The sequence below is a fragment of the Phyllobates terribilis genome, unplaced genomic scaffold, assembly GCF_046119375.1.
Source record: "Phyllobates terribilis strain yellow unplaced genomic scaffold, ASM4611937v1 Scaffold_1__5_contigs__length_1240528914, whole genome shotgun sequence".
NCBI lineage: Eukaryota > Metazoa > Chordata > Amphibia > Anura > Dendrobatidae > Phyllobates > Phyllobates terribilis.
In genome coordinates this window covers 448,659,153-448,672,234 of record NW_027362761.1, presented here as the reverse complement: position 1 = coordinate 448,672,234, position 13,082 = coordinate 448,659,153, and the positions used below count along the sequence as shown (strand labels likewise).

General features: G+C 42.6%; 1 protein-coding gene across 4 annotated transcripts in view; it reads left to right on the top strand.

Moving 5' to 3' along the window:
* Positions 1–13,082, top strand: part of CAST (calpastatin) — a 195,332-nt gene that overhangs the window by 78,355 nt on the left and 103,895 nt on the right. The window lies entirely within an intron of this gene.

The following is a 13,082-nucleotide window of genomic DNA, read 5'->3' as shown; positions in this document are numbered from 1 at the left end:
GCTTACTGTACTTGTCATTTAGTGTAAAGGATTTATTTAAAAAAATAATAGTGTTTTCATGCACTGTCTCTTTAAAAAAGCCGGCCGGCAATTCAGCAGCGGTACCCGACAATTTAGAACAGAAAGATAGAGCATCACACATAGATTAGATAGATAGAAACATGTCAGTCACATATATATGAAGTACAGTGATAGTGTTGGTTACTGTACTTGTCATTTAGTATTAAAATAAAGGATTTATTATTAAAAAAATTGGCGTGGGGTTCCCCTTAATTTTAGGCTCTAGCGGAGGTTAAGCAGACGGCTGGGGCAGATGTTTGAAGCCTGGGAAGGGGGTAATACCCACGGAGCTTCCCAGGCTACTAATATCAGCCCCCAGCTGAATACATAGCCTTTACTAGCTATTAAAATGGGGGACCCCCCAAAAAAAATGACGTGGGGTCCCCCCTAATTTAATAGCTAGCAAAGGCTAGGCAGACAGCTGGGGGCTGATATTAATAGCCCAGGAAGGGAGCCATGAATATTGGCCCCCTCCCAGGCTAGAAACACCAGCCGTCAGCCGCCCCAGAAATGGCGCATTCATAGGATGCGCCAATTCTGGCACTTAGCCTCGCTCTTCCATGCTGCCCTGGTGCGGTGGCAGGGGGTAATAGGGTTGGGGTTGATGTCAGCTTATAATGCCAGCTGACATCAAGCCCAGGTAAGTAATGGAGAGGCGTCTATAAGACACCCCCATTACTAACCCCATAGTCAAAGTTAAAAAAAACACAAACACCCAGAATAAAGTCCTTTAATTGAAATAAAGACACAATCCTTTATTGTTCTAAATTAAACCATACTTACCATCACGCCCATTCCAGCTGAAGCCAACGATCTCCTGCAATAAAAGAAAAATAATAAAGCAACCTCATCCTTACCTTTCCATGGTTCCCACGACAGCTTCAGCTCTGCTACATCGAGATGACAGGCTGGACCGCAGCAGAACGCTGCCATCCAGCCTGTCATCCCGCAGACACTGAGAAGCGCAGGCTTGCTTGCGCTGCTCAGCGTCTCTCTGTGACGACATCCAGATGAGCCGAGTTCATGTCCAATGAACTCGGCTCACCTCATGCACGTCACTGACAGCGTGGGAAAATTCTCACGCTGAAGCGCTGATTGCAGGAGAATTTTCCCACGCTGTCAGTGACGTGCAGGAGGTGAGCTGAGTTCATTGGACATGAGCTCACCTCATGCACATCACTGACAGCGTGGGAGAATTCTCCTGCACTCAGCACTTCAGCGTGAGAATTTTCCCACGCTGTCAGTGACGTGCATGAGGTGAGCCGAGTTCATTGGACATGACCTCGGCTCATCTGGATGCCGTCACAGCGAGACAGTGAGGAGCGCAAGCATGCCTGCGCTTCTCAGTGTCTGCGGGATGACAGACTGGATGGCAGCGTTCTGCTGCGGTCCAGCCAGTCATCTCGATGTAGCAGAGCTGAAGCTGTCGTGGGAACCATGGAAAGGTAAGGATGAGGTTGGTTTATTATTTTTCTTTTATTGCAGGAGATCGTTGGCTTCAGCTGGAATGGGTGTGATGGTAAGTATGGTTTAATTTAGAACAATAAAGAATTGTGTCTTTATTTCAATTAAAGGACTTTATTCTGGGTGTTGTGTTTTTTTTAAATACTTTACTAGAAATTCATGGCGGTCATGTCTAATACTGGCGTGACCCCATGAATTTTGGGCTTGGGGCCAGCTGATAATACCAAGCTGGCCCTAACCCCTTTATTACCCAGTGAGCCACCGCACCAGGGCCCTGGATGAGTTGGGTACAGCGCCAGAAGATGGCGCTTCTATGAACGCGCCATTTTCCGGGGTGGCTGCGGACTGCAATTTGTAGCAGGGGGGGGCCCAGAAAGCTTGGGCCTCCCTGCGCTGCAGATTCCAGCCCCCAGCTGCCTAGTTGTACCTGGCTGGACACAAAAATAGGGCGAAGCCCCACGTATTTTTTTTTAATTATTTCATGAAATTCATGAAATAATTAAGAAAAAAAGGCCTTCCCTATATTGTTGTGTCCGGCCAGGTACAAATAGGCAGCTGGTGGTTGGGGGCAGCCCGTTCCTGCCTGCTGTACCTGGCTGGACACAAATATAGTGCGAAGCCCCACTTCAATTTTTTTAAATTATTTCAGGAAATTCATGAAATAATTTTAAAAAAATTGACGTGGGGCTTCGCACTATATTTGTGTCCAGCCAGGTACAGCAGGCAGGAACGGGCTGCCCCCAACCACCAGCTGCCTATTTGTACCTGGCCGGACACAACAATATAGGGAAGCCCTTTTTTTCTTAATTATTTCATGAAATAATTTAAAGAAAATTGACGTGGGGCTTCGCCCTGTTTTTGTGTCCAGCCAGGTACAACTAGGCAGCTGGGGGCTGGAATCCGCAGCGCAGGGAGGCCCAAGCTTTCTGGGCCACCCCCGCTGCAAATTGCAGTCCGCAGCCACCCCGGAAAATGGCGCGTTCATAGAAGCGCCATCTTCTGGCGCTGTACCCAACTCATCCAGGGCCCTGATGCGGTGGCTCACTGGGTAATAAAGGGGTTAGGGCCAGCTTGGCATTATCAGCTGGCCCTAAGCCCGAAATTCATGGGGTCACGCCAATATTAGACATGACCACCATGAATTTCTAGTAAAGTATTTAAAAAAAACACAACACCCAGAAAAAAGTCCTTTAATTGAAATAAACACACAATTCTTTATTGTTCTAAATTAAACCATACTTACCATCACGCCCATTCCAGCTGAAGCCAACGATCTCCTGAAATAAAAGAAAAATAATAAAGCAACATCATCCTTACCTTTCCATGGTTCCCATGACAGCTTCAGCTCTGCTACATCGAGATGACAGGCTGGACCGCAGCAGAACGCTGCCATCCAGCCTGTCATCCCGCAGACACTGAGAAGCGCAGGCTTGCTTGCGCTCCACAGTGTCTCTCTGTGAGGGCATCCAGATGAGCCGAGTTAATGTCCAATGAACTCGGCTCACCTCATGCACGTCACTGACAGCGTGGGAAAATTCTCCTGCACTCAGCGCTTCAGCGTGGGAGAATTCTCACACTGAAGCGCTGAGTGCAGGAGAATTCTCCCACGCTGTCAGTGACGTGCAGGAGGTGAGCTGAGTTCATTGGACATGAGCTCACCTTATGCACGTCACTGACAGCGTGGGAAAATTCTCCTGCACTCAGCGCTTCAGCGGGAGAATTCTCACGCTGAAGCGCTGAGTGCAGGAGAATTCTCCCACGCTGTCAGTGACGTGCAGGAGGTGAGCTGAGTTCATTGGACATGAGCTCACCTTATGCACGTCACTGACAGCGTGGGAGAATTCTCCTGCACTCACCGCTTCAGCTTGAGAATTTTCCCACGCTGTCAGTGACGTGCATGAGGTGAGATGAGTTCATTGGACATGAACTCGGCTCATCTGGATGTCGTCACAGAGAGACGCTGAGCAGCGCAAGCAAGCCTGCGCTTCTCAGTGTCTGCGGGATGAGAGGCTGGATGGCAGCGTTCTGCTGCGGTCCAGCCTGTCATCTCGATGTAGCAGAGCTGAAGCTGTCGTGGGAACCATGGAAAGGTAAGGATGAGGTTGCTTTATTATTTTTCTTTTATTGCAGGAGATCGTTGGCTTCAGCTGGAATGGGCGTGATGGTAAGTATGGTTTAATTTAGAACAATAAAGGATTGTGTCTTTATTTCAATTAAAGGACTTTATTCTGGGTGTTTGTGTTTTTTTTAACTTTGACTATGGGGTTAGTAATGGGGGTGTCTTATAGACGCCTCTCCATTACTAACCTGGGCTTGATGTCAGCTGGCATTATAAGCTGACATCAACCCCAACCCTATTACCCCCTGCCACCGCACCAGGGCAGCGTGGAAGAGCGAGGCTAAGTGCCAGAATTGGCGCATCCTATGAATGCGCCATTTCTGGGGCGGCTGACGGCTGGTGTTTCTAGCCTGGGAGGGGGCCAATATTCATGGCTCCCTTCCTGGGCTATTAATATCAGCCCCCAGCTGTCTGCCTAGCCTTTGCTAGCTATTAAATTAGGGGGGACCCCACGTCATTTTTTTTGGGGGGTCCCCCATTTTAATAGCTAGTAAAGGCTATGTATTCAGCTGGGGGCTGATATTAGTAGCCTGGGAAGCTCCGTGGGTATTACCCCCTTCCCAGGCTTCAAACATCTGCCCCAGCCGTCTGCTTAACCTCCGCTAGAGCCTAAAATTAAGGGGAACCCCACGCCAATTTTTTTAATAATAAATCCTTTATTTTAATACTAAATGACAAGTACTGTAACCAACACTATCACTGTACTTCATATATATGTGACTGACATGTTTCTATCTATCTAATCTATGTGTGAAGCTCTATTCTGTCTGTTATAAATTGTCGGGTACCGCTGCTGAATTGCCGGCCGGCTTTTTTAAAGAGACAGTGCATGAAAACACTATTATTTTTTTAAATAAATCCTTTACACTAAATGACAAGTACAGTAATCAACACTGTCACTGCACTTCTTATATATGTGACTGACATGTTTCTATCTATCTAATCTATGTGTGATTCTCTATTCCTTCTATTCTAAATTGTCGGGTACCGCTGCTGAATTGCCGGCCGGCTTTTTTAAAGAGACGGTGCCTGAAAACACTATTATTTTTTTTGATAAATCCTTTACGCTAAATGACAAGTACAGTAAGCAGCACTTTCACTGTACTTCGTATATATGTGTCTGACATGTTTATATCTATCTAATCTATGTGTGAAGCTCTATTCTTTCGGTTCTAAATTGTCGGGTACAGGTGTATGCCGCTGCTGAATTGCCGGCTTTTCATGTTTCACTGTTGGCACTGTTCCCATCGATTTGGGCAATCACTGTAATGCCACAACCACCATGGCTGTGGCATTACAGTGAGTGGCAGACAATCCCTGCATGATTGGTGCTCTAAATAGCGCCAGACATGCAGGACACGCTTTTGGTGCACGAACAGTTATCGAACATAACCTCGAACAGCCGAATTTTTTGCAAATCGTTCGGGTTCGTCGAACAACTCGAACACCGCCCAAAACAGCTCGAATTTGAGATTGGCGAACAGTTCTAGTCGAACACCGCTCATCTCTACTGTTTATATGTATTTTTGTGTTTCAAATGTGTTTATGCGTGTATATACTGTACAGACCAAAAGTTTGGACACACCTTCTCATTTAAGGATTTTTCTGTATTTTCATGACTTTGAAAATTGTACATTCACACTGAAGGCATCAAAACTATGAATTAACACATGTGGAATTATATACTTAACAAAAAAGTGTGAAACAACTGAAAATATGTCTTATATTCTAGGTTCTTCAAAGTAGCCACCTTTTGCTTTGATGACTGCTTTGCACACTCTTGGCATTCTCTTGATGAGCTGGTGCAATCACACTCTCCTCTGATAAGCATTTTACTGACAATATACAATGTACACAGAAAGCTGTGGTGTGGGAGGGGTTTTCTTTCTCAGCTCTGCTGCATGCTACATCTAAAAACTCTGATCATGTCACAACTGTTGCACCCAGTAAACTAAGTGATACATCGCTGGACTCAGGATTTCTTTTCCTGCACTATACTGCTATCAGATGAGGTAGCAAGAACCTGGTGACAGATTCCCTTTAAGGGTTAAAATCATTCAGTAGTGCAACAAAAAAGTTTCAGTATAGCCTTAGCCTTAAGCTGATGAAAGAAATTCAATCAGTGCCTTGTAGAAAATTCTCTTACTCACCAATTGGCTGCTTTATGTAATTATTTTGTAGAAATGTGAATTAATACTGTGGTACGCATTATGCAAAATGAGCGTCCCGGAGATAAGCAGGTTTGAAAGCCATTAAATATAATTATAAAATTGCTAAGCACAATAATTATCAACTGCATTTTAATAAACTAGTCTAATTTTATAGTCACATTTTTTTTAATTATCAGATCTTTCAGAATGATAGGTTTTATGTTTGTGAGGATTGGAAATGATGACACAATACTCAAATCTGATCCATTAGGACTAAGCTAATGTTGGTTATCTGCACCTATATTATCATTCCCAAAATGGACTCCGACTCCACAGCACCGCTTTACACTAATGTTTAAAGCAGTGCAGATCAAAAGCAATGGAGCAAAACCAGCAAAAAAAAGTTTTCTATAAGGTCAGTTTTGTATACGGTAGCATCAATTGGGATGCCCCGGAGACAGAGAAATCTTGCACGATGATGTGCTTAGAGATCAATTGCACGACAATCACAACTTCCATCAGTTCTGTCACGTTCAGGCAAAAAGCACTAGCCAGACACAACTGGTTTATGTGAACACATCCATATACAGTTGGGAAAATAAGTATTTGATACACTGCTGATTTTGCAAGTTTTCCCACCTACAAAGAATGGAGAGGTCTGTAATTTTTATCATAGGTACACTTCAACTGTGAGAGATAGAATCTAAAAAGAAAATTCAGAGAATCATATTGTATGATTTTTACATAATTAATTTGCATTTTATTGCATGAAATAAGTATTTGATACAATAGAAAAACAGAACTTAATATTTCGTACAGAAACCTTTGTTGGCAATTAACAGAGGTCAGACGTTTCCTGAGGTTCTTGACCAAGTTTGCACACACTGCAGCAGAGATTTTGGCCCACTCCTCCATACAGATCTTTCACTTTTTGGGACTGTCACTGGGCGACATTGAGTCTCAGCTCCCTCCAAAGTTTTTCTATTGGGTTCAGATATGGAGACTGGCTAGGCCACTCCACGACCTTGAAATGCTTCTTACGGAGCCACTCCTTAGCTGCCCTGGCTTTGAGTTTCAGGTCATTGTCATGCTGGAAGACCCAGCCACGACCCATCTTCAATTCTCTTACTGAGGGAAGAAGGGTTGTTGGCCAAAATCTTGCATTTCATGACCCCATCCATCCTCCCTTCAAGACAGTGCAGTTGTCCTGTCTCTTTTGCAGAAAAGCACCCCCAAAGTATGATGTTTCACCCACCATGCTTCACCGTTGGGACGGTGTTCTTGGGGTTGTACTCATCCTTCTTCTTCCTCCAAACACAGCGAGTAGAGTTGATGCCAAAAAGTTCTATTTTGGTCTCATCTGACCACATGACTTTCTCCCATGCCTCCTCTGGATCATCCAGTTGGTCATTAGCAAACTTCAAATGAGCTTGGACATGTGCTGGTGTGAGCAGGGAGACCCTGCGTGCTCTGCAGGATTTTAATCCATAACAGCGTAGTGTGTTACTAACAGTAATGTTTGAGACTGTGGTCCCAGATCTCTTCAGGTCATTGACTAGGTCCTCCTGTATAGTGCTGGGCTGATTCCTAACCTTTCTCAGAATCATCCTTACCCTACGAGGAGAGATCCTGCATGGATCCCCAGACCAAGGAAGATAGACAGTAATCTTGTTTCTTCCATTTTCTAATCAATTGTGCCAACAGTTGTTGCCTTCTCACCAAGCTGCTTGACTATTGTCCTGTAGCCCATACCAGCCTTGTGCAGGTCTACAATTTTGTCCCTGGTGTCCTTAGACAGCTCTTTGGTCTTGGCCATGGTGGAGAGGTTGGAATGTGATTGATTAAGTGTGTGGACAGGTGTCTTTTATACAGGTAACACGTTCAAACAGGTGCAATTAATACAGGTAATGAGTGCAGAATAGGAGGACTTCTAAACTATCAGGTCTATGAGAGACAGAGTTTGTGCTGGTTGGTGGGTGATCAGATACTTATTTCATGCAATAAAATGCAATTTAATTATGTAAAACTCATACAATGTGATTTTCTGTTTGGTTTTTTTAGATTCTGTCAGTTGAAGTGTACCTAAGATAAAAATTACAGACCTCTCTATTCATTGTAGGTGGGAAAACTTGCAAAATCGGCAATGTATCAGCTACTTATTTTCCCCACTGTATACTAACATGAGGAGTTAAGTGCTTTCTTCTCTTCTAAGCCCGAAGGCCCAAGAGATCTATAGTGTTTAATTATTTCTCAACATAGCCTGTGTTTAATGGTTCACATGCATGGGTAGATCAAAATAAGTGAGCCTGACCTGAAAACAAACTGGCAAAATCTCACCGCCCACATCCCTAATGTCTTATGACTTTCTGCCCTGTATTTACTTCATGTTTTTTTTTTTGGGGGGGGGGGTTATAAAGTAATGGTTGTCAATATTTTTGCAATTCTTCTATTGTTGAGCAGCATTTACTGGGTTTTGAACTACTTTATCATATCAATAATTTCAAAGAAACTGCTCCATTTACCATTTAGAGCTTTTCTATAATACTTTTCCGGGAAATGCAGGGTTGAATAAGTAACTTTTGAAGAATTAATCCCTAGTGAATTGAAGCTGCATTCCTAAAGCTGTGTTCAAGTATTTTTTAAAACAAGATATTGAGGCAGAATTTATCACACCAGGGAAATATCACGATATCCGGAAAATAGTGCAGGGTATACAGTGGTGTGAAAAAGTGTTTACCCCCTTTCTGATTTCTTTTGCATGCTTGTCACACCTAATTGTTCCAGATCACAAAACTCATTTAAATCTAAGACAAAGATAACACAAGTAAGCACAAAATGCAGTTTTTAAATTAAGGTCTTTATTATTAAGGGAAAAGGAAATCCAAACCTACAGAGCCCTGTGTGAAAAAGTGAATGCCCCCTAAACCTAATAATTGGTTGGGCCACCCTTAGCATCAGCAACTGCAGTCAAGCGTTTGCGATAACTGGCAATGAGTCTTTTGCAACGCTCTAGAGGAATTTTGGTCCATTATCTTTGCAAAATTGTTGTAATTCAACCACATTGGAGGGTTTCCGAGCATGAACCGCCTTTTTAAGGTCATGCCACAGCATCTCAATCGGATTAAGGTCAGGACTTTGACTAGGCCACTCCAAAGTCTTAATTTTGTTTTTCCTAAGCCATTCAGAGGTTTGGTCTACTTCACTTTGTCAGGCAGGTCCTATTTAAAGGAAACCTGTTATCAGGATTTTGCAAAGTAAACTACAGGCATTGGCAGGTTGGCGCTGTTACACTGATTAAAATGATACCTGGGTTGAAGAAATCAGTCTTGTGATTCTTATTTAATCTGTGATTGCAGTTTGGGGTTAATGAGATGCTCGTGCTTCGGGGCGGCCAGTGGCCAGGTCTTTTTGGGTGCTCTGGCCTCGTCATCCTCATTCTGGGCTTAAATGACAGGTCACTGAACCCTCAGTTACCTGCCTCCTATTTTAAATACTGCATTTGCGCAGTTAACCCCTTTCTGACATTGTGCGTAATAATATGTCCCTGGGCCCTGGGCCTTATGGACCAGGTACGTATTATTACAGCACAGCGATCACGCCCGCACACAGGCTTTGCGGGCATGATCGCCGCCGGGTGTCAGTTGATTCTGACAGCTAACACCCGGCACTAAGTACCAGGAGCGGTGCCCGCATTGCTCCTGGCACTTTAACCCCCTAAATGCTGCGATCACCACTCTAAAAGAGCCACTCTACTCTTGGATTAGAGACCCCCCGCCGTCAGTGCAGGATCCCGATCGTTGCCATGGGGACCCGATGTCGTCATGGGTCATCAGGCACCAGCAAGTTAGTTTGATCATGCGCAGTGCATGATCAAAATAACTTGTGTCTGCAGCACTGACAGGTTATAATGTATAGTAGTGATCCTCCATTGTTATACATTATAACTGCGATCAGCCTGCAGAAAGTGAAAGTCCCATAGTGGGATTAAGTAAAAAGTGGAAAAAAAGTAAAACAAAAAATAAGTTGTAAAAATATATTTTTTAAATAAAAAAAAATTATATACGACCTGACCTATAAAACTGTCCCACTAGATAACCCCTTTAGTGAAAACTGTAAAAAATATATATATAAAAAAGCTGCAAAAAAACGATGCTTTATCATCCTACTGCCGAACAAAAAGTGGAATCAAACGCAATCAAAAAGACGAATGTAAATAAAAATGGTATAGCTGAAAACGTCATCTCATCCTGCAATAAACAAGCGGCCATACAGCTCCATCAGACAAAAAAGTTATAGCTCTCAGAATAAAGCGATGCAAAAAATATATTTTTTCTATAAAATAGTTTTTATTGTGTAAAAGCGCCAAAACATAAAAAAAAATATAGAAATTTGGTACCGCTGCAAACGTACTGACCAGAAGAATAAAGCTGCGTTATCAATTTTACCACACGTGGAACAGCATAAAAAAAAAAACAATTCCTGAATTATTGGGTTTTGTTTATTCTGCTTCCCAAAAATCAGACTACAAAGCGATCAAAAAATGTCACGTGCCTGAAAATGGTACCAATAAAAATGTCAACTCGTCCCGCAAAAAACAAGCCGTCAGATAACTCTGTCGGCCGAAATATGGAAAAATTATAGCTCTCGATATATGGCAATACAAAAACTAGTCTTTGCAAAAAAAAAACAAAAAACTTTTTTTAGTGTGTGACAGCTGTCAATCATAAAAACCAGGGCTATGGAGTCTGTAAGCCAAACCTTCGACTCCTCAATTTCCATGACACCGACTCCGACTTCACGACTCCCTCATACATGGCTCATGTTTGTGATAAATTTACTGTAGCTGAAAGTCTAGACCCTTAGATCAGGAATAGGACAGACATTTATAGGACATTTCATAACTTTCCCAAATTCTTATGTAAAAAAAATATTCCCCACAAACTGCATTGAACTACTGTATCCAATTTATTATATATTTTAGGAGTTGGAGTCGGTCCATTTTATACAGACTGCAACTCCACCAAAATGGACACTGGCTCCACGACTACGACTCCACAGCCCTGATAAAAACCCGATATGAATCTGGTATTGCTGTAATCGTACCAACCCAAAGAATAAAGTCGTCTAATCAATTATACCGCACGAGGAATGGCGTAAAAATTAAATAAAACCAATTCTTCACCTGCTGCTGATTTGTTCATTCTGCCTCCCAAAGATTGCTGTATGGCTTGGCTCACATTTGTCTAGATAAGTTCCCTGAGGGGTCTAGTTTCCAAAATGGGGTCACTTGTGGGGGGTTTCCACTGTTTAGGCACATCAGGGGCTCAACAAACACAACATGGCGTCCGCTTATTATTCAAGCTAATTTTACATTAAAAAAGTCAAATGGCGCTGCTTCCCTTCCGAGCCCTGCCGTGCGCCCAAACAGTGGTTTTCCCCTACATATGGGGTATCGGCATGCTCAGGAAAAATTGCACAACAAATTTTGGAATCCATTTTTTCCTGTTACCCTTGTAAAAATAAATAAATTTGTGTGAAATTCCTGTGAAGCACCTGAAGGGTTAATAAACTTCTTGAATGTGGTTTTAATCACCTTGAGGGGTACAGTTTTTAGAATGGTGTCACTTTTGGGTATTTTCTGTCAAAGGCCCCTCAAAGTCACTTCAAATGTGATGTGGTCCCTAAAATAATGGTTTTGTAAACTTTGTTGGAAAAATGAGAAATCGCTGGTCAACTTTTAACCCTTATAGCTCCCTAACAAAAATATATTTCTGATTTAAGGGCATAATAATTCAAAGTTTGAAAATTGCAAAATTTTCGCCCAATTTCCAATTTTTTCACAAATAAACGCAAGTCATATCAAATAAATTTTAGCACTATCATGAAGTATAATATGTCACAAAAATAGTCTCAGAATCAGCGGGATCTGTTAACTCTGGAGCGCTTCATTACCTCATAAAGTGACACTGGTCAGAATTGTAAAAATTGGCCTGGTCATTAACATGCAAAACAACCTTCCGGGGTAAAGGGTTAATATTGTGATCGTTAAAAAAAAAATTCTCCAGCAAAATAGCGGCGACACATGCGTAGTAGCATCTGTCAGCAAGCGATGCTCTCAGTATATTGCCGGCCCATGCTTCCAGTTCAGTGGACTTTTATCTCAAGTGTATTACCAGCTTGAAAAAAATGCATGTTCTGACATTCACACTTATCTCGTTTGGTTGTTATTTTTGGCTTTTAAATTTCCGTTTGATGAAATCCTTGGGAACTTTAAGAACTGTGCCGTAATTAGTTTAATTTTTACATGATAGAAAGGGGGGCGGTTTAGGGCCAAAATGTTATCGCGGCTTCAGTACCAGACTCTATGGCTTTTATATAGTAGTCATGCCACAACTCTGGAAAGAGTGATATTTCTGATACTCCAGCAATCCTTCGGAAAGATTGAAGACTAGAACTGTAGGATCAAGAGAACTATGGGGTGGACAGCCTCTGGCCCTGGGGCTACAAGTGGCTCCTATTGCCATTCTCTGTGGCCCAGAACCATCTGGACACAAAATGCTTGTTTGTGGGCCGCTCACATGTTGTACGTTCCATATCCGAGAGAAGAGGAGCGGCTACTAGTACAGTGCAGACATATCTGGGTCCCTTGAACACTGTTTGATACTGAAGTCGGAGAGTTACCCATATATGCATGCATTTCTCTCCATTGTAATTTATGAGTATATTGAAATACTGGGTTGTTAGTACAGCATCCATATTCTTCACTGATGATAGCAATATAAAGAGATACAAAGAAGATATACAAGTAGTATCTCTGTGAGAACCATGTCCTATGTGGCTCCAACTCTTTGCTCTATTCATTACACATGGGCCTGACGGAGGTAGCCGAACTCAGTCCTCATCTATCTCCAGCAGTCCCGTAGATAACGAATGAAGTTCGGGCCATTGTTCCTTTCAAACATGGCACTTAGGAGCCCCTTCTCTGGACTGGTGGGGGTTACAGAAATCTTCAGCAATTGCATTGGAACAATCCATTTAAAACCAACCAAATTTACCCTTACTATACATTACCCTTACTATACATCACACATTCTTGAAAATGAGAAGATTCTGTAAGCAGGACTTGTACCTCTCAGATATTTATGGCATACTCTATTTATAAATGTCTCACATATTAATACCTCTTTAATTTTTATTGCAGTCCTTGGTACTGCTTTATTATGGCAATGTGGCCCTTGCTTCAGACAAAGAGATGCATCTCTGATCTCTACCATATAAAGTAGCTTGTG